At 36.1% G+C, this 22,612-nt stretch overlaps 1 protein-coding gene and 1 pseudogene across 1 annotated transcript in view; one reads left to right on the top strand and one right to left on the bottom strand.

The window, feature by feature from the left end:
* CFAP299 (cilia and flagella associated protein 299) overlaps positions 1-22,612 on the bottom strand; it is a 582,341-nt gene that overhangs the window by 497,329 nt on the left and 62,400 nt on the right. The gene's annotated exons all lie outside the window — the stretch shown is intronic.
* LOC131758433 (dynein light chain 1, cytoplasmic-like) lies at positions 11,903-12,320 on the top strand (annotated as a pseudogene).

Raw genomic sequence — 22,612 nt, 5'->3', positions numbered from 1 at the left:
TATCAGATCAATATAGACATTCTTAAATGAGGCTCCATATTCTCAGTAGCATAGTTTGTTAGAGTAATGGGCAAAGGTGAGGAGGAGACTAAATTAATCTAAGCCATCTATCACTGACATTTCAAGCCTTTGTATAATGTTTTGTATAACTGTTGTCAAAGAGGAAAGGGAATGAATGGATTGTATTGTCAAAAGATTGAAAACAAACACTAAATCAAGCATTAAAAAAAGTTTAAATGAAAGCAGTTATTTCTGTAGATAATTAACTATATTAATTATATACCTGACAGAATTATGTTTCCTTTATCATTACTGAATATTATGAAAATCATTCCTACACTGAAAGATATTAACTCAAATTTTTAAAAATGAGCTCTTACAGAGTCTCAATTGCATTGCTGCACCCTTATTACGGGCTGAACTGTATCCCCCTAAAATTCATATGCAAAAATCCCAAGCCCCAGTACCCCAGAGCATGATTATACTTGGAGATACACTGTATAGGCAGACCCTATTTCAATCTGACTGGTGCCCTTATAACAAGAGGGAAGTTAGACACACGAAGAGACACCAAGGATACTTGTGCACTACAAGAAAGCAGCCACCAGTAAGCCAAGGACAGAAGCTTCAGAAGAAGCCAGCTCTGCCAACATTTTGATCTTGGACTTCCATCCTCTAGAACCGTGAGAAAATGAATTGCTATTGTTTAAGCCAGCCACCAAGTCTGTGATACTTTGTAACAGCAGCCGGAGCAAACTAATACAACCGCCATTCACTCAACAAATACTACCTGAGCACCATCGTGGGCTGGGAGGGCGCCAGCTGCTGGGCTGGGTACAGCACTGGGAGACTGGTCCCATCCCAGCTGCTCAGGGCATTACAGAAACACTTCACGTAATTGACAAGCACAATTACTAAAACACTGTATAAAAATCAATGTAGAGTTTTCAACTTCCCAAGAACAGTTATCTTCCCTAATCTATTTTAGCTTTACCTCATTTATTTTTTTACTCTGATGAAAATTACCCAACTCATTTAGTCCAATCTTTTAAACCACTACCTTCTTCACTGCCTGTTTTCAAAGATGCTGCTTTTTTCAGCCCTGATAATTTCACCAGTTATTGACTCACTATTCTCCCTTGCCACATTATAAAGAAGTGACTCACAGCCTTTTTTTCATAACACACATAGAAATAAAATTTTCACAAAACTGACTCTGGGAGCATCTATATAAGACTTAGAGGAAAAAAGTATTACATTTCCTTTGTGTTTTATGATTATAATATAAATAAAATACGAAGTATTATGGAAGATTTAAAATATTGACTATAAATGCACTTTCCAAAAAATGTTTTCTAACTTTTAATAAGAAACATGAAATTTCTTCCATGGACATAATGCTTTAGTATACAGTTTTACGTTCAAAATAGCTTTACACAAATCCTTATCGAGACTTTTTAATGATGATCTCCTTAAATTTTTCATAGTGATATTAATGACAAATTTTGTTCACACAAGTAGATGGTATCAAATGAATATACGTTGCTTGTATTTCAATTGCTTTCTTACAAAATTACCAGAATTCAGATAATTCTGTTTAAATTATATCGATATTTCACGGGAGCAATCAGTCCTTTAAAATGTCTTCCCTCTTTTTTGTGTGTGACAAATTTAACAATGAACAGTCTGGTGGTAACACTGACTTTAAACCTTCAAGTATTTAAACATATTAAAAATTTTCCTCAATCCTACAAAGATGTTGCTTTGCTCATCTTAAATGTTTAGGATTCATATTTTTCCATTAACTCTATCAGTACCCGTTAAAATACTTTAATTAAGCTCCTTGGAAGCTGAAAAAATACAAAGTGCACTATTTTGAAAGCCAACAACAATGCTTTTAAAAAATATGCAAAGTAAGAAACCAGCCCCTCCTCTTCCTTACACTCCTTCATCTCTCTCTCTCTCTCTCTCTCTTTCTCACACACACACACACAAACACACACACACACACTTCATCAATAATTTTATAAATTCTTGCCTAACTCTCCTTGAAGAACCAATGCACTTCAGTATGAAATTGTGTTCTGATCATATTTCTTTGAATGAAGATGAAAAATATATTTTAACAGCTTGGATTTAATTACCATTATATATATATTACCCTCATTTTTTATTACCAATCACCATTTTAATAACATCTTTTAATATGGACTGTAAATCTATGGACAAACACTGACATATGTAAATATATCTAATGTTAATTAAATAATGTCTTTTTGAATTCTAGGGTTTAAAAAGAACTTTTGATGTAAATCTCATATGTTTTCCTACAACCTAACATAACCTTCAATGCCCAAAGATATTTTAGTGAGTGCTTCCTTAGTATGTTATTGGTTTCAAGTATCCCTTTACCACTTTGAACATTTTATTCTCAGATGTTTGATATAGAGCTTCTTTGGAACAAATAATATTCTTCCAAGCGTTTGTCTTCAGGGATTCCAAGCTGTATGATATTGGTAAGTATATTACTTCTGTGGAATCATCCACGTGTAATGAAAACTTTATGATGTACTATTCTTCTGGATTCATGTTGTCTGTCATATTTGATATGAATGTCAACGTATTTACTAATAGCATTGTTTGAAAAGGCAACTTTTCAATTTTCTTCCCATCTTTGGTATCAAATACAGTATTGATAAGTTTTTATATACGGCTGGTAAAATTAAAGATTTGCAGTTATGTGAGGTGTCTTTATTTCTAGCACTAGGACTTAATTCTAAAACTAGCTTCTTGGGCTTGATTTGCTGTTATAAGCAATCTCAAAATAATGGGTTTTTAAAAATTTTGTGCAGCATAATGTACTTTGCTCCACTGCTTTATTGCCTATCTTTTCCAGGCAAGTAAGACATGTGGGAAGAGGAAGAGAGAAGAGAAGAGGAAGAGAGAAATTATTGGGGGACCAAAAAGCTATTTGAATTAGTAACAAGGTAATCTCCCTTATGAATCAGAAACTTTCTAGCTTTGAGAAAGAAGTTGTACATTTTGGTGAAAAATTAATATCTATAAGTATTGAATTGAATTAAAAATAAAGTACTGAAGGAGACTGTGGGACTTTCTAGCTTCAGAAGATAAGTTTGTCAGTGCTTTTTGGATGTTGGCATTCTTAGAAATTATACAAAACAAAATTGATTGAAAACTTGATAGTTAAGCACATTAGCAAAGTAGAAAATATTATAAATTATTTAATTTCATTGTAATCCTGTAAAATTCAAAAAATATAATTATCAATTATGATCATTATTTTAAATGTTTTTAAAAAATAGATTTCTGAATCCAGTAAGACACACAATCATGTTTAATAAAATTATTAAATTATTTTCATTTATTTGCTTTTAGAAGTAAACATTTTCTACCTCTACATGAAAAAAAATTGTGAAATTGCATCAAGAATCAGACTTGGCTAATTGTTAATATCAGTAGCCAATAAGGAAATAAGGAAAACAAGAATGAAGCTAGAGATAATTTAAAAAGTAATTCTGTTTTTATTATAAAAATAATAAAATTAAGCATGAAACAATTTCATTGTGAAAATTCAGAACAAAATAAATCTTAAGAAAAACTGAATATTTTACATGTACCCACAAAACAAAGAACTTTATTGATAAACATCATGACTTAAATAATAATCAGACTATGGTAGGAAAGTGAGTGGGATAGTCTCCATGCCATCATGCAAACTTTGATTAAAAATCAAAACAAAATAGAAAAATGCAGGTGGTATATCTTCACCCCATTGGGATATAAGACCATCTGCAAAATGACTCTATACTTTGCAGACTGTACCAGAGGAATATGTGGATCTTCTTGTCTTGACCTAAATCTCCAATAAGTACATTAAGCTGCTTTGCCTGATGTTTTTTTTTTTTTTTTTTTTTTTTTTTTTTTTTTTTTTTGCGGTACGCGGGCCTCTCACTGTTGTGGCCTCTCCCGTTGCGGAGCACAGGCTCCGGACGCGCACGCTCAGCGGCCATGGCTCACGGGCCCAGCCGCTCCGCGGCATGTGGGATCTTCCCGGACCGGGGCACGAACCCGCGTCCCCTGCATCTGCAGGCGGATTCTCAACCACTGCGCCACCAGGGAAGCCCTGCCTGATGTTTTTAATTTAGCTCTATCCAGGGGGAGACAGAAGATTAGATGATCACTTGGTGTATGTTTCTGTCACAGGATTAGTAACTGCCTCATCATTGTTATATACGCAAAGCCCAGAACACCAAAACTCTCACTTAGAAATATGTTTGATAACTTTCTATACTTTCTATACTGGATATGTCATAATTTCATTAGAATAATAAACAAAATAATTGCAACTTGAATTCTAAAAATTACTTGAGGCTGACAATAAAGCATATTAACTGTTAAAATTGGGTCTGGAGATGTGTATTTCTCTATTATGTTTAATGTTACTAACACCTAAACACAATTGAAAAAAAAAAAAGGCCTAAGTATAAACCCAATAACCAAAAAGACACATTATTGTACCTTAAAGATTTATTGAGGAGTATAAAAGAATATTTAAATAAATTAATAAACAAATCACATTCTTCTATGGGATGACTCAGTTGCCATATTCATTTATCTATTTATCTATCTGTCATCTATTAAGGGCAATATAAATTAAAATACCAAGAAAATGTTGAAATCAGACATAGGGATTATACATTTCAATTGTAAAAATAAGGAGGAAAGTCTAGACATTTCTTTAAAAAGTCATATAATTAAAATAACTTCTTAATGAATTTTAAAAATTGATAAACAGATGAATGCAACAGAAGTAAAAAAAAAAGCTTAATTCAGATAAGAATTTATTTTAATTCTTTAAATGACAAAGGTAACATTTCAAATCAATGGAGAAAGAAAAAGATTACTCAATAAATTATCTTAGAAAAACTAGATAACCTTTTGGAAAATTCTCTATCTTAACTCTTACAAATGGATGAAGCATGTCTCTCTCTCTCTCTCTCTTTCTCTCTCTCTCTCTCTCTCACACACACACACACACACACACACACACACACACACACACACACTCACACACATAAAACCATAAACTTGTAGAAGAAAAAAAAATCAAGTTTATATTGTCAGAGTTAGGATGACCTTTGGAAGCTGAACAATAAACGGATAAGTAATAGGAGGACACTTCCTGCTATTCCTCAGACACATGGAGGCCCACTATGGGCTCAAGGCCTTGCACTTCCTGTTGGCTTTTCCTAGATCTCTTCCATCCACCCTCAGATAGGGCCCAAACAGCCTCAAGGTTTGCTCACTTATTTCAGATTTTCATTCAAATGTTACTTTCTCAGTAAAGCCTTTGTTCTCAAATGGCAACCCACTGGAATCTTCCTATTCCTCTATTCCTTTACCTTGCATTAATTTTCTTCTTAGTACTTGCCACCACCTGAAATATTATATATCATTTAATTTATCTCACTTATTATCTGACTTCCCCTACTAGACTGCAAGTTTAATGAAAGCAAAGGTGCTTTTTCTGTATTATTCCCTTCTCAGTGCCTACAAGACTACCTGGGGCATACGAAGTGCTCAAAACATATTTGATAAATGAAGAAATAATGAATAAAAAGTCAAAGGAGTAAGAAGAAAGCCTAGAGAAAACGGTGTAATTAAACCAGAATGGGTAAAATGACAATAGAGCCATAAGCTGTAAGAGATCGTTAGATAAGCAGACAAAAGTACACGTTAGAACAAAAATTAGAATGTCACTAATGACTTTGGCAAAAGCAGTTTGGGAGACAGTTCTCCATGGATCTCTCATCTCTACACCTGTTGCTAGTAGGGATACTGACTGTCCTTTATTCCAGAAGATCATTTCAAGTATGTTTGTATCGTGAACAGCCTTGGAAGATGTGGTATTTACTCTGCAGTAAGAGACAGGTTTACAACTTTGGAAGATAAAGATATTGTCTCCCCTCTGTAGCAAAAGGTAGGATGCTTACTATCCATTATTTTAAAAGGTGGGCTCTGGGCTTCCCTGGTGGCGCAGTGGATGAGAGTACGCCTGCCAATGCAGGAGACACGGGTTCGTGCCCCGGTCCGGGAAGATCCCACATGCCGCGGAGCAACTAAGCCCGTGAGCCATGGCTGCTGGGCCTGCGCGTCCGGGGCCTGTGCTCCGCAACGGGAGAGGCCACAGCAGTGAGAGGCCCGCGTACCACAAAAAATAAATAAATAAATAAAAATAAATAAATAAAAATAAAAGCTGGGCTCTGTGTGCTCTGGATTCTTCTCCTGTAATGCAACCCATAGAGAGTGCAGGTATCAGCTCACCCTCTTTGTGTTTCCTTATGGGAAATGGAGCCCAGAAAACAGGTGCAAAAAACTGCTGATTTTCTGGTTGCTGCTAATGCTGTGAATAATAAATTGTTCATCATCTCTGACCCAAGAGTCTTGTCTCCCGTCAGCATCTATAAAACTATAGCAAGCTAACTTATTAGTGTGCAAGTAGGGTAAAATACCAGGTCTTTTTACAGTTCTAGATAGAGATGGCAAAATAACAGGATTTTTGTATAGCTACACTAGCATTAGCACTGATATAGTAATTTACTTCCACTCAATACAGTACTAAATTACACCTTCAAAACTCAAAACCATCATTCAACTTCTCTTTCACCTACATGATATTCATAAATGCATAACAGTTCACTATTATGTAGGATAGTTCACTACAGTCATTTATCTGGCTCTCATAATTCTTAGCTACAAACAGTATACACACTCATATGATCTTAGGAGAAGTATGAGAATATGAAGCAGAATTTACCATTCTACCTGAAGTATGAAATAGAACTGTTCCAACCAATTCATGAAATCATGAGCAAGAAATAAATGATTATTTTTGTATGTCACTGCAATTTTCATATTGTTTGTTATGCAGCAATAGCTGACTGATACAAGACCCAAATATCAACCCTCTTAATGTAATAAAAGTTTACTTCTCCCTTGTGAAATACTCTTAAGGGAAGCAATACAGAACTAGTATGGGAGCTCTGCTACACAAAGTTACCCAAGGACAAAAGCTTCTTCTATCTTATTGGTCTACCTTTCCATCAAAATCATCCTTAGTTCTTGTTCCAAGATAGCTCACTAACTCATTTGTGTTCAAAAAAATGGGACACAGGAAGGGTGACAGAAATGCAACACACTCGCCTTTTAAAAACATCCCAGATTCTGCACCTACAAAGTCTCCTTACATCTATTAGATATTAGTCATGTGGCCACACCTAACTACAAGGAAGGTAAAAAAACTTTATTTTTGGCAGTCCTGCACATAGACAAAAATCAGGGGCTTTATGGGCATACCTTGTTTTGTTGTGCTTCTCTTTATTATACTTCACAGTTATTGTGTTTTCTACAAATTGAAGGTTTGTGGCAACCCTGCATGGAGCAAGTCTATTGGTGCCACTTTTCCAACAGTATTTGCTCACTTCACGTCTCTGTGTCACAGTTTGGTTAACTCTCACAATATTTCAAATTTTTTCATTCTTATTATATTTGTTGTGATGATCTGAAATCAGTGATCTTTAATGTAACTACTATTACTCAACTGAAGGCTCAGATGATGGTTAGCATTTTTTAGCAATAAAGTATTTTTAATTAAGGCATGAACGTTGTTTTCTTAGACATAATGCTATTCCACATTTAATACACTACGCTATGGTATAAACATAACTCATATACACTGGGAAACAAAAAAAAATTGTGTATCTCACTTAATTGTGATACTCACTTTATTGTGGTGGTTTAAAATTGAACCTGCAACATCTCAGAGGTATGCCTGTGTCTCTGTTAAAGGAGAGAATGAACATTGAAATACAACTAGCATTATTTGCCACAGTCTATTCATGTGGCAACCCAAATATCCATCACAATCTCTCTCCTTCACATAGAATACACTGATCACCTCCATAAGGGAGAAAATTCCAAAGACCCACTGGTTACTGTACCCAGCTAAAAGTATCCCCTCTCTGGATGATGTATAGCCCTTTCCCTTCATTAATCATGGATGTGGAGCCTCATGATTTGGCAACCTACAAACTAAAACAAGTTTATCTGTCCCCATACACTCAATACTCATGGCTTGTGAAGAAATAGATATTGCAAACTAAACTGCCCCTATTGAGCAAAGAGGGATTGGGAAACTTATAGCAGTCTCTGGGCCATGGCAATAATCAAATCCTACTAGGTAGGCGTTACAAATATTCCATGAACCAACAATGGATTAGTCTCATCTGGAAGGCCCTGATTCTGCTTTCCTGGAAGAAATGTGTGCTTTCTTCCAAAACCTTTGGTTCTACCCCCTGGCGGGTGCTTTCCTATCTTTTGTCCTCCCTTGCCATGAATCAAGCAGGTGGTACAAAGATTGCTCTTCTTGGAGACTGCGATATTTTTGTAGCCTTCTCCTTGCTGGTCCAGATTTGGCGGCCCAGGAATTTTCTAAAGAGTTGAACAATTACAGGCTTTTGCAAGCTATGTTGTTGTTCTGTAGCCATACAATTCCCTCAAAACCTTAGCAAGCTTCCAGGCAATTTGTTTTGGATTAGTTCCATATGTAAGTAACTATAGCCAAAGATTTAATCTAGATGTACTCTTTAAGCCTGAAGATGCTTGTCTTTTCCTTATTACCCTGTGTGCTTTCTTTACCCCCTCTCTGGATGGAAGCTACATCCAGGCTATCTAAACCATTCTGTTTGGGTGGAAAAGCAATACTCTTAATTTGATTTTGCTTCTCGTCTGGCTCCCAAATCTGGCAGGACATTGAATTTATCTCCTACTAAGGCAGTGGCTTTGAAGCTACCAGCTATAATTGCTTTGGTTTGGAATACAGAACGAGTTGACTTTTTCAACCCTCAAAGGCCTCAAATTATAGGACTCTCAGTGAAATTATTTTGCTAACCTGGCACAAAGAGCCTTTCTTAATAGAACTACATGCCCTTCCACCTCTGCTTGCAGACTGGTTAACTCTAGTCTGAGTTCATCTCTGTCATAGGATTTTGCTGGAAGAGTAAGAAGCTGCCAACACACATGAAGATCCTGCAGCTTTCCAGTGATTTCCCCTAATATTATGTATGGCCTCCGTCACCATTTAATCTGCCTTCTAAAATACTGTAATCAACAGTTATATCAATGCTTTGCCTCAGCATATCAGGGGTCAACCAGCTTTTCAACTTCCAATATCTGTGTCTGTGCTTCCTGCCTCCCAAGTGCTAAACATATTATGCCACAGATCTAGGTTATGCTACTTCATACACCCCATTTCTGGTACCAAATTCTGTCTTAGGAAATGCATAACAGAGATTCAAATATAGTCCATAAAGAAAATAGAGGTTTATTCCTTTCACATTACAGTACGGAAATGATAGTCTAGGGATTTTATGGGGGCCCCAGGCTTTTTCTATTATGTAGCTCTGTCATCCCTCAGATAGTGCTCTTATCCACATGGTACAAGATGATCCATCATCACAAACACTTTTCAAAGCAGCAGGATGGGGAAAAGGTGGCAGAGGGCCAGCTCTTCTTCCTATAAGGAAAATCTGGGAACCGCACACATCACCTCCAAGGGAGCTTAGAAAATGCAATGCTTACTCTGTAGCCACATGTCCTGCTACAAAACAAGAGTCCTTTCATTATAGGAGAAGAGGATCATGGATATCAGGGAGCAAAAAATGTCCTTGCTACAGCCTTAAAATAAGTGACATTATTGGGATCTAACATGGTGTTTTGTGAACCAGTATTTATAACAATAAGAACTAAGGTGAATAGAACATTATTTTAAGAATAACTGCTAACCTAATGATATTTATAGAATATTTTCCAAGGTATAACATCCAAAATATAAATTTTGAAATAAATAAATGTAAATTTACAGTTTACCTTTTGCATTAAACATCTGATACATAATAGGCATTTGATAAATAATTGTTGAATGAAAGAATGAGTGAACTAAGTAACAAATATTTACTGCAATGAGGCCATGACTGTGTAGACACCAAAGACATATTAAAAAAAAGGTATGACATATGGAAGGGGCTGGCAGCAATTTACTTGATGATACTGGCAACGTGAAGTGCTATACACATCTAATAAACAAATAAAATAATAATAATATATAAATAATAAATATAATAAAGAAATTTTCTACACAATTCCCAATGATTATACAGAATAATAAAACTTCCTAAATTAAATTTTTCTTAAAATAATTTTATAATTTCAAATAAGATAAAAAATTGAGTATCCTTTTTCTAACTCACTCTGAGTAAGAAGGTTACTCTAAGAGCAAATGAATTAATTGGTATTTATTTATGTAATTTTTATATTATACTGAATCTTACACTTAAGATTTTAGTAAAAAGTAACAACATATTTAGCATGAAAGTGTGACATGTAATTATTTGCTTAAAATTGGAATGGTTTTCAAGTAATTTAAATCAATGACACATACATGCACTATTTCTTTATAACCATCAAAGCTATTTGTGCTTACATACGAAGAATAAAATAATTCATTTGTAGTTTTGAGAAACAGAGAAAAGAAGAACTTGAACCAGTACTTTCAATGAGGTAAACTATTCTCATTTTTTCACAAATCTTTCTCTTTTCTGTTCTTCCATTCCTAGAAGCAGCATTTAGTTATCACCACGGATTATTTTTAGGAATGCATTGCTATAGACTATTGGGATATATTATTTAGAAGGCTGTGCACACATTAAGGGAAATGACCTCTTTACAAACATATATAAAATGTTTGTTTTAAAATCACTCAGGTACATGACACACCCAGATGTTTCTACAGAATAACACCTTAGGAGAAATCACATATCTTTAGACTTTTATAACTTCTTTTCTTCTGTAGTTTTGCATATTTGGGAATGAAGAGATGAACAGAAAAAATTAAGGACAATAGGTGCAGGAAAACAACTGCTCAATACCTGCCTTGTCAAACAAATAACAGATTTTTTTATAAGTCTCCTTGATGAGAATAAATTTTTGTTCTTTGAGAGTGGACAAAGTCATTTATTGTTCTATCAAGCATATAAGGTGAGTAAAAAAGCTGAGAAGTATTTTTCATTACAACACATTTATTAAAAAACATAAACATTGGTGAAAATATTCTGAGAAAGATGGCAAGCTAGGCACACTTATTCCTCTTCATCCAGCTCCAGATTCCCATTAACATGAATGAAAGTATATAAAAAATAGGGTGTACACTGTATAAGAACTGGAAACTTTGTGCCAAAAAAAAGACAAAGACTGTTTTAGAAATAGCATAGATAAAACAAATGAAAGAAAAAACTATGTGCTTATTACCAATATTTTATCATCATAAAATAGTTTTCATCTTTATTTGTTTTTAGATTTTTCTATCTATAAGTGAAATTTAGACATTCCTTCCTTTATTTAACAAATATTTATTTTCATGACCAAGGCAGTGTCCTAGGTCTTGCTATTCAAAAAGTGTTCCTATTCTCATAGGGCTTACAATTTACTGCCATGGAGAACAATAAACGAGTCTGTGAATGTAGCACAGTAATCATAGGAGGTACTAAAGGAGGGTTATCCAGAGCCACGATGGTGGGCAGCAGCTCGGACACTCACTAGAAGAACAAGCCACTCCCCAAATAGAACGTTTGCAGCCACATATCAATGGCATTCAATGACTGCTGAGCTGCCAGGAGCAGAATTCAAATTATAGGGTTAATAGGCTGTGACCCTGATAGATGCGCCACGGCTTCAGTAGGGACCGCTCCTCTCTAAGGGTCCGAGCCTCGCCAGCCTCTCCCCCAGAAGACCGTTGCAGTCGGCCAGCCGCTGCTCTTTGGTAACCATGTGTGACCGAAAGGCTGTGATCAAAAATGCCAATATGTTGGAGGAGATGCAACAGGACTTGGTGGAGTGTGCTACTCAGGCATTGGAGAAATAAAGAGAAGGACATTGCTGCCCATATCAAGAAGGAGTTTGACAAGAAGTAGAACCCCACCTGGCACTGCATTGTGGAGAGGAACTTTGGTACTTATGTGGCACATGAAACCAAACACTTCATCTACTTCTACCTGGGCCAAGTGGCCATTCTCTTGTTCATATCTGGTTAAAAGCATGGACTGTGCCACACATGCAGTGATGCATCCAAAAACAAGGACTGTAGCCTAAATTCCAAATACCACAGACTGAAATCTTCAGCCTTGCCCAAGGGAACACCTCAATCTTTATTGTGTTGCTTTGTACAGGGCATACTCTGTACTAGTTTGTTGTGGTTATAAAGCAATTAGCAAAACAAAACAAGAAAAACAATAGGCCATGACCCTGAAGATGAAGAGGCTTCTATGATGTCCAGGCAGCCCACACCTCAGGAAGACTAGGCACGGATTTCCCACATAACCAAGTGACTGCCAATCCGAACAGAGAGCCAGAAATAGAAAACTGGCTTTAACTCAGCAGCTTCTCCAAACGTATTAAGAACAATGAAGAAAGAGGAGGAAGAGGAAGGGGGCCGGGGAAGGGAGGAAGGAAGGGAGAGAAAGAGGGAAGGAGGGGAAATGGTGAGGGAAGAAGGAAGGAGGAAAACCCTTCAGAGATGTGGTTCCTCTGCTCTGGAGCCCCACATTCCACTGAGGACTTACTGCATGCCAGATACCATTCCTGGTATAGAGCAAAACATGAAATTTCCTGCCCATGGAGCTCACATTCTAGCAGGAGAGGAGCTAGCAAAAGTACAAAGGAAGTAAAATACATAGTATGTTAGACAGGGATAAATGCAATAAAGAAAAACTTAGCAAGGAACATAAATAAAGGGTATATAATTTTTCAATAGATAGGCCAGGGAAGGTTTCACAGAAGTGAGTTTGGGAACAAACCTGAAGGATGTGAGGGAGTGTGCCATAAGTAAATCTAGGAGATGAGATTTCCAGCAGAAGGCCCTCAGGCTGAACCATATACGGTATACTGGAGGAACAGCACGGAGGCTAGATGGCTGGAGTTGGGAAAATGAGAGGTAATGAGATCAATAAGACAATGGACTAGAGATGTGTTAGAAGAGAAAGAGAAGTGAACGATAGCTCTTAGATTTTTGGCTGGGGTTACCATTTACTAAAATGGAAAAGCCTGCAGGACAAGCCAATCCAGAAGGTACAATCAGGACTTTATGTGTATCAGATATTAAAGAAGATATATGGAGTGAACAATTCCATAGTGAACCTGGAGATCAAGGGAGAGGTCTAAGTTGGAGACTAATGAGCAGGCAGTTGTCAGAGTAGACAGTGTATTTAAAGCCATGCTAATAAATACAATCATCAAGGATGCAAAGAAGACAAGGAGGAGAAGAAGTTCAAGAACAGCCCTGGAGAATGTCAATATTAAGAAATCAAGAAGATAAGGAGGAACCAGCAAAGGAAATAGAGAATGAACAGACAGAGAAGAAAACCTGGGGAAATCCCAAAACTAAGTAAAGAAAGTGTTGCAAAGTATTGAAAAAGATCAGCTGTGTTGAATGCTACTGTAAGTCAACTAAGATGAGAACTAAGAATTAGCCATTGGATTTGTTTGTTTATTGTCTTCTCTCCTGCTATAATGTAAACATCATTATGGTAGGAAGTTTATTCCTGTCTTAGTCCTTAGTAAATTCTGAGGGACTAGAACAGTGTCTGGTAGATAATTCATGTTCAATAAATGCATATTAATAAATGAATGAATCTCTGTTGTGAACATAAAAATAAAAAATAAAGTGAAAAATGTTTTATGATGGTGAAATGCTTGTAAACCTTGTTAGATAGAAAAAAGTAGAACTTTGCTATAAAGCTTCAGGTTCTACATAGTACCAATTTAACTACAAAATGCAGAGAGAGTTGATAGTATACAGGATAGAAAACTTGGAAATAAAACAAAAATTTGCATCCCTAATTGTTGCTTTAGCATCCAAATTACTTATTTTACCTAAACCTTGCATATTTACAAACATGGTCATTTTACATAATGTTTTGCAATGACACATTACAAATTACAGCTCTTAATCCCAAATCAACTTCTTTCAAAAAGCAATATTTAATTCTATTGGAAGACACTGAAGAACTCCACTAGAATTACATTAGTTGTTCACCATTTCACAGCCTGCTTGAAATCAAGCAGGACCCTGTGGGGCACTCCCAGGTACAAAAGCCTTTTCTTGTCTCCATTTTCATTGTAGGGAAAAGACTTCAGCCTCCTAAACCTTTCCTGAGTTTCAAAGGTCAGATTCAAACAGTTACTAAGCAGGGAAGTGAAGGAATGCAGAAACAAAGGAAAAGCAGTCAAACAATAGTGCAGCAATAAGGTCCTAGCTCCTCCTCAAGGGATGTACCTAACTATCTTTGAGTTCTTCTGCAGGAAGTAAGGACTCCACCCAGGTGGAGGATGGTAGCTTCAGGCTGAGCACAAGATCCCTGGAGCACTGCCCTGTTAACTCACTGCTAAGCAATCAGAAGAAAATCACACATCCTGCAGTCCGCACCCCAAATTCTGCCTTTAAAACCTCTTTCCTGAAAACCATCATGGAGTTTGGTTTTTTTAGCACGAGTTGCCTGTTCTCCTTGCTTGGCCCTCACAATAAACCGTTCTCAGCTCCAAATTCTGGCATTTCAGTTTGTTTGGCCTTACTGTGTGTCAGTCACACAAACTTGGATTCAGCAACATGCTCACACTCTCAAAATCAAATTTTAGACTCACACTATAATAGCCAATCTGAGTCTATACTCTCAATACCACTGTAATATTTTCCATGAGGCAGAGTGTATAGTTCAAAATGACATAAAATTTCAGCACTATAGCCACCAAAATAAATTAACAAGTGAAAATGTTGATGGCATAGTAAGAGTACAACAGTAACATGTCATTAAATGAAGTTAGAGCAGAAACATTTCTAAGAAGTTCCTACTTACATTTTATCCAGAGATATATAGATATTTCTATAACTTACCAATAATATAATTATCATATTATCAAAGATACAAATTCAACATATATGTTCTCACCAATTTTTAGGCAAAAGAATATTTGAGTCTTTCAATTAAATGTGTCCTATTGTTTCAACAAGTCTAATGGAGAGTCATCTTATTCAGATAAATAACTCTAGAGCAATTAGTTAGTCCCAGCTGACGACTGATTTTATAATATTAGTTGAATATTGGGTGGGATGCAAGGAAACCTACCAGAATTTTCCTAGGCAATTTGCCAGAGAGAATTCTTGTCAAGAAAAACAGTGCTGTGATTTCAACTTTGAACCCTGAACTGTACATTGTGTGAACATGTCAAATACTCATCCCCCAAATAACCTCATGCTCTTTCTGAAAATCTTGCCAAATGCAATGAATCTGATTTAGTGGAAAAAAAATTTTAAGGCCAAGAAAAATACACACATTGTATATGCAGTGTCAGTAATTCCAGAAATATTAGTTTACCTCTATTTATGATTTCACTCTAAAAGAATGCAGTGTTGTTTCTGCTGAAAATTTTTTTACCATAATTAATTCATTTTTCTCCCAAGGAAACATTTTCTTCATATGTTACTACATTTGTACATTATTTTCTTAGAGTAATTAATTCAACTTTTTCAAACATGATGCTATTAAGGTCAAGGTTTCAGATTTTGCACCCTCAGCCATTCCCCATTCCCAGGCACATCACTTAAATTATTAAAATTACACACTGGTACCTAAATCCTGCCCACATCACTTTATAGAATACAGATTAAAAAAAATGGTGCCTGCCTGTTTTCAATATAAAATAGACTTTTTATAAAAAGATGTTGGATGGATAGGAACAGTGGAAGAATGAAAATAGAAATTTTATGGAATTAAGAATCAAACTGGGGCTTCCCTGGTGGCGCAGTGGTTGAGAATCCGCCTGCCGATGCAGGAGACACGGGTTCGTGCCCTGGTCCGGGAAGATCCCACATGCCGCGGAGCAACTAAGCCCGTGAGCCATGGCCGCTGAGCCTGTGCGTCCGGAGCCTGTGCTCCGCAATGGGAGAGGCCACAACAGTGAGAGGCCCGCATACCGCAAAAAAAAAAAAAAAAAAAAAAAAAGAATCAAACTGGAAATGAAAGGACAGTCATTAATGGGAAGTTCTGTGATACAGAGCCAAGGAATAGCATCAGAACAGGTGTCTGAAGCAACAAAACAGGAGTAAGTTTAGCTATTCAACAAACTGCTAAAAATGCATCCCTTCAATCTCTGTTGTTTTTTTTGGGGGGTGGACACCTGCAATGGCCTGCTCTCTAGCATATTAACCTTACTAATTATTGTCCAATAAATGTAAAGTTCAAATGAAGACTTATATCTTAATATCACCTGATGATTCTTCTTTTTATTTCATAATATCTAATATATGGCAACTAGTCGCTATTTAATAGCCATTTGCGAATAAATATAAACAAACAAACAAAACACATCAGGAAACTAAAGCAACAATGAAAAAAAATTGAATCTGCTATTTAATATAAAAACATAAAGAGTGTGACTTCCCCTGCCCTTTTATACAAGTTATAATCATTATAGGTAGTTGAAATAAAAACAAAATGTCCTAAATGCCTTCACCCATATATTATAGTGTATCTTTATATCTTGTTTAGATACCTAAATTGCTATTTAATGCAGTACCTTGATTTGGGAAAGGAAAAACTACACTAATGGTGGCAACTACCTCCTATAAAAGAGTAGGTCTTAATCTTACAAGGGTCACAAACTCTTTGAAGACTGAATTTTAAAACAATGAGCCCTTTCTACAGAAATGTGCACATCTTACACAAAATACCATACCCAATTTGGGGATTGCTCATGCCATTCATTGGAACCTGAAAAGGTCCATAAGATGCAGATTAAGAGAACTTCCTATAGAGGAGATGACAGTAAAGTTACAGATTTGTTATTAACTTTAAAAAGCCAAGAAGGGGCTTCCCTGGTGGCGCAGTGGTTGGGACTCCGCCTGCCGATGCGGGGGACACGGGTTCGTGCCCAGGTCCGGGAGGATCCCACATGCCGCGGAGCGGCTGGGCCCGTGAGCCATGGCCGCTGAGCCTGTGCGTCCGGAGCCTGTGCTCCGCAGCGGGAGAGGCCACAACGGTGAGAGGCCCGCGTACCACAAATAAACAAAAAAACAAAAAAACAAACAAAAAAAAAAAGCCAAGAAGATTCATTATATTAGTGTATAGTATAACATCCCACATATTGTAGAAACCAAATAAATTATTTTAACTTATATTTCCCAAGCTAAAACTGGTTTTAATAGTCATTAATAGACTAAAACTTATTAATTGGTGATATGAAAAGTAAAATAAAATGAAATGTATTGGAGAGGAATTATGTAGTTAAATAAATTTGGATTATTTAATTATGTAGAATTATATAGTTAAATGCTAGATTAAACAAAGTTAAGCAAGAATTTCTTTACTACATAACTTTTGAGAGCTGTTACTGTATAAATATAAAAAAATGGGATAGATTATGTACCATTTTCTCAACTTTTTTTGACCATGAAGTCCCCTTTTCCTCAAAACACCTGTTACCTGTTGTTGGAAATTACTTATGATGGGTGTGGTAAGAGCTACAATTGTTTTTATTAATGCTGAATTTTGAATAGAAATAAATCTACATTTAATTTACATTTTATTCCTCTTGAAAGAAACCAAGATATCAGAATAAAAGAAAAATAATATATCTGAGAAGATTTCTTAGAAAATTTCTTTAGATCAAAACATGAGAGAAATTAACAGAGGTAAGGCAGGGTCACTGGTAACAGTGAGGCAGGTTGAGCCCAGCAGAGAGGGACCCTGCTAAGAGGGTGAGGGTAGAAAATTCAGCCCACATATTGTGGGGCTAGAGCAGCCCTAAAAATGGCACGTTTTTACAATTCTTCCCCTAGTGGGAGTGTTTTCCTCTACTTTTCACAGACACTGTGTGTATTAGCAGGAACCCTGAAGCAAGGATACAGATATTGAGAAACAGAAGCTAATTTTTTTTAATGTTATAATTGGTTTTGGAACACATTTTGCACTTCTTTCAATATGCATTCCAAATTTCTTACCATTCATAACCCAAACAAAATGAGAAAGAAACTTAATGAAAACAAAAATGTCAAGAACTAAAATATTGCCCTACTGGCCAATGAACTTGACCTTACTCCCATACCTTACCCCTGACTGAGGATGGAGACTAGTTTGTAGTTCCTGAGCTCAGCAGAGTGGCAGTGACATTACCCCATCTACAGTACTTTATCTTTGATTTATATTTTATAAGTAATAAGAGGGGCAGATGAGTGGTAGTTAAGCTAGAATGAAACAAGGAAGAGGTAAATGAACTATTAGGTAACTGATGGTTGAAGCAAAAATTGTAACACTGTCTGATTGATTAAATGTACGGAGAGGAGAGGTTTAAAACTATTATGTAATAAACAAAGGAAAATAAAAGAATTAAACGGTAGGTAAGCCTTATATATTTAACTCAAATGAGAAAAATGATAATAGCGTCAGATTGTAATAAATTAAGTATATATCAATATAACTAATCCAGTGCAAACCAAAAAAAGCTATGAAAAAAGACACATCAAAAACAACACAGATGCTGGACACGCTGTGCCAAACAACAGGGGAGACAGGAATACAACCCCACCCATTAGCAGAGAGGCTGCTTAAAATCATAATAAGGTCACAGACACCCCAAAACACACCACCAGATGTGGACCTGACCACCAGAAAGAGAAGATCAAGCCTCATCCACCAGAACACAGGCACTAGGTCCCTCCCTTCCACCAGGAAGCCTAAACAACCTACTGAATCAACCTTCGCCACTAGGGGCAGACACCAAAAACAATGAGAACTACAAACCTGCAGCATGCAAAAAGGAGATGCCAAACACAGTAAGTTAAGCAAAATGAGAAGACAAAGAAACACACAGCAGATGAAGAAGCAAGGTAAACACCCACCAGACCTAACAAATGAAGAGCAAATAGGCAGCCTACCTGAAAAATAATTCAGAATAATGATAATAGCTATGATCCAAAATCTTGGAAATAGAATGGAGAAAATACAAGAAACGTTTAACAAGGACCTAGAAGAACTAAAGAGCAAACAAACAATCATGAACAACACAATAAATGAAATTTAAAATTCTCTAGAAGGGATCAATAGGAGAATAACAGAGGCAGAAGAATGAATAAGTGACCTGGAAGATAAAATAGTGGAAATAACTATCGCACAGCAGAATAAACAAAAATGAATGAAAAGAATTGAGGACAGTCTCAGAGACCGCTGGGACAATATTAAATGTATCAACATTCGAATTATAGGGGTCCCAGAAGAAGAAGAGAAAAAGAAAGGGACTGAGAAAATATTTGAAGAGATTATAGTTGAAAACTTCCCTAATATGGGAAAGGAAATAGTCAATCACGTCCAAGAAGTGCAGAGAGTCCCATAAAGGATAAATCAAAGGAGAAAAACGCCAAGACACATATTAATCAAACTACCAAAAATTAAATACAAAGAGAAAATATTAAAAGCAACAAGGGAAAAACAACAAATAACACACAAGGGAATCCCCATAAGGTTAACAGCTGACCTTTCAGCAGAAACTCTGCAAGCCAGAAGGGAGTGGCAGGATATATTTAAAGTGATGAAGGAGAAAAACCTACAACCAAGATTACTCTACCCAGCAAGGATCTCACTCAGATTTGACGGAGAAATTAAAACCTTTACAGACAAGCAAAAGCTAAGAGAATTCAGCACCACCAAACCAGTTCTACAACAAATGCTAAAGGAACTTCTCTAGGCAGGAAACACAAGAGAAGGAAAAGATCTGCAATAACAAGCCCAAAACAATTTTTAAAATGGTAATAGGAACATACATATCAATAGCTACCTTAAATGTAAATGGATTAAATGCTCCAACCAAAGTCAGACATAGACTGGCTGAATGGATACAAAAACAAGACCCATATATATGCTGTCTAGAAGAGACCCACTTCAGACCTAGGGACATATACAGACTGAAAGTGAAGGGATGGAAAAAGATATTCCATGCAAATGGAAATCAAAAGAAAGCTGGAGTAGCAATTCTCATATGAGACAAAATAGACTTTAAAACAGACTATTACAAGAGACAGAGAAGGACACTACATAATGATCAAGGGATCAATCCAAGAAGAAGATATAACAATTGTAAATATTTATGCACCCAACATAGGAGCACCTCAGTACATAAGACAAATACTAACAGCAATAAATGGGGAAATCGACAGTAACACAATCATAGTAGGGGACTTTAACACCCCACTTTCACCAATGGACAGACCATCCAAAATGAAAATAAATGAGGAAACACAAGCTTTAAATGATACATTAAATAAGATGGACTTAACTGATATTTATAGGACATTCCATTAAAAAACAACAGGATACACTTTCTTCTCAAGCGCTCATGGAACATTCTCCAGGATAGATCATATCTTGGGTCACAAGTCAAGCTTAGGTAATTTTAAGAAAATTGAAATCGTATCAAGTAGCTTTTCTGACCACAACGCTATGAGACTAGATATCATTTACAGGAAAACATCTGTAAAGAAATACAAACACATGGAGGCTAGATAATACATTATTTAATAACCAAGAGATCACTGAAAAAATCAAAGAGGAAATCAAAAAATACCTAGAAACAAATGAGAATGAAAACACAACGACCCAAACCTATGGGAAACAGTAAAAGCAGTTCTAAGAGGAAATTATTTAGCAATACAATACTGCCTCAAGAAACAAGAAACATCTCAAATAAACAACCTAACCTTACACCTAAAGCAATTAGAGAAAGAAGAACAAAGAAAACCCCAAAGTTAGCAGAAGGAAAGAAATCATAAAGATAAGATCAGAAATAAATGAAAAAGAAATGAAGGAAATGATAGCAAAGATCAATAAAACTAAAAGCTGGTTCTTTGAGAAGATAAACAAAATTGACAAACCATTATCCAGCCTCATCAAGAAAAAAAGGGAGAAGACTCAAACCAATAGAATTAGATATGAAAAAGGGGAAGTAAGAACTGACACAGCAGAAATACAAAGGGTCAGGAGAGATTACTTCAAGCAACTCTATGCCTATAAAACGGACAACCGGGAAGAAATGGAAAAAATCTTAGAAACGCACAACCTTCTGAGACTGAACCAGGAAGAATTAGAAAATATGAATAGACCAATCACAAGCACTGAAATTGAAACTGTGATTAAAAATCTTCCAAAAAACAAAAGGACCAGATGTCTTCACAGGCGAATTCTATCAAACATTCAGAGAAAAGCTAAAACCTATCCTTCTCAAACTCCTCCAAAAAACTGCAGAGAAGGGAACACTCCCAAACTCATTCTACGAGGCCACCATCACCCTGATCCCCAAACAAGACAAAGATGTCACAAAAAAAGAAAACTGCAGACCAATATCACTGATGAACATAGATGCAAAAACCCTCAACAGAATACTAGCCAGCAGAATCCACAGCACATTAAAAAGATCATACACCATGATCAAGTGGGGTTTACACCAGGAATGCAAGGATTCATCAATATATGAAAATCAATCAATGTGATAAATCATATTAACAAATTGAAGGGGGAAAACCATATGATCATCTCAATAGATGCAGAGAAAGCTTTTGAGAAAATTCAACATCCATTTATGATAAAAACCCTCCAGAAAGTAGGCATAGAGGGAACTTATCTCAACATAATAGAGTCCATATATGACAAACCCACAGCCAACATCATCCTCAATGGTGAAAAACTGAAACCATTTCCACTAAGATCAGGATCAAGACAAGGTTGCCCACTCTCACCACTTTTATTCAACATACTTTTGGAAGTTTTAGTCACAGCAGTCAGAGAAGAAAAAGAAATAAAAGGAATACAAATCAGAAAAGAAGAAGTAAAGCTGTCACTTTTTGCAGATGACATGATACTATACATAGAGAATACTAAAGATGCTACCAGAAAACTACTAGAGCTAATCAATGAATTTGGTAAAGTTGCAGGATACAAAATTAATGCACAGAAATCTCTTGCATTCTTATACACTAGTGATGAAGAATCTGAAAGTGAAATTAAGAAAACACTCCCATTTACCATTGCAACAATAACAACAAAAAATACCTAGGAATAAACCTAACTAAGGAGACAAAAGACCTGTATGCTGAAAATTATAAGACACTGATGAAAGAAATTAAAGATGATAAAAACAGATGGAGAGATAAACCATGTTCTTGGATTGGAAGAATCAACATTGTGAAAATGACTCTACTACCCAAAGCAATCTACAGATTCAATGCAATCCCTATCAAACTACCAGTGGCATTTTTCACAGAACTAGAACAAGAAATTTTACAATTTGTATGGAAACACAAAAGACCCCAACTAGCCAAAGCAATCTTGAGAAAGAAAAACGGAGCTGGAGGAATCAGGCTCCTGGACTTCTGACTATACCACAAAGCTACAGTAATCAAGACAGTATGGTACTGGCACAAAAACAGAAATATAGATCA

The sequence above is a fragment of the Kogia breviceps genome, chromosome 6, assembly GCF_026419965.1.
Source record: "Kogia breviceps isolate mKogBre1 chromosome 6, mKogBre1 haplotype 1, whole genome shotgun sequence".
Classification (NCBI taxonomy): Eukaryota; Metazoa; Chordata; class Mammalia; order Artiodactyla; family Physeteridae; genus Kogia; species Kogia breviceps.
Note: the sequence above shows the minus strand (reverse complement) of the source record. Positions and strands in the feature narration are given on the sequence as shown.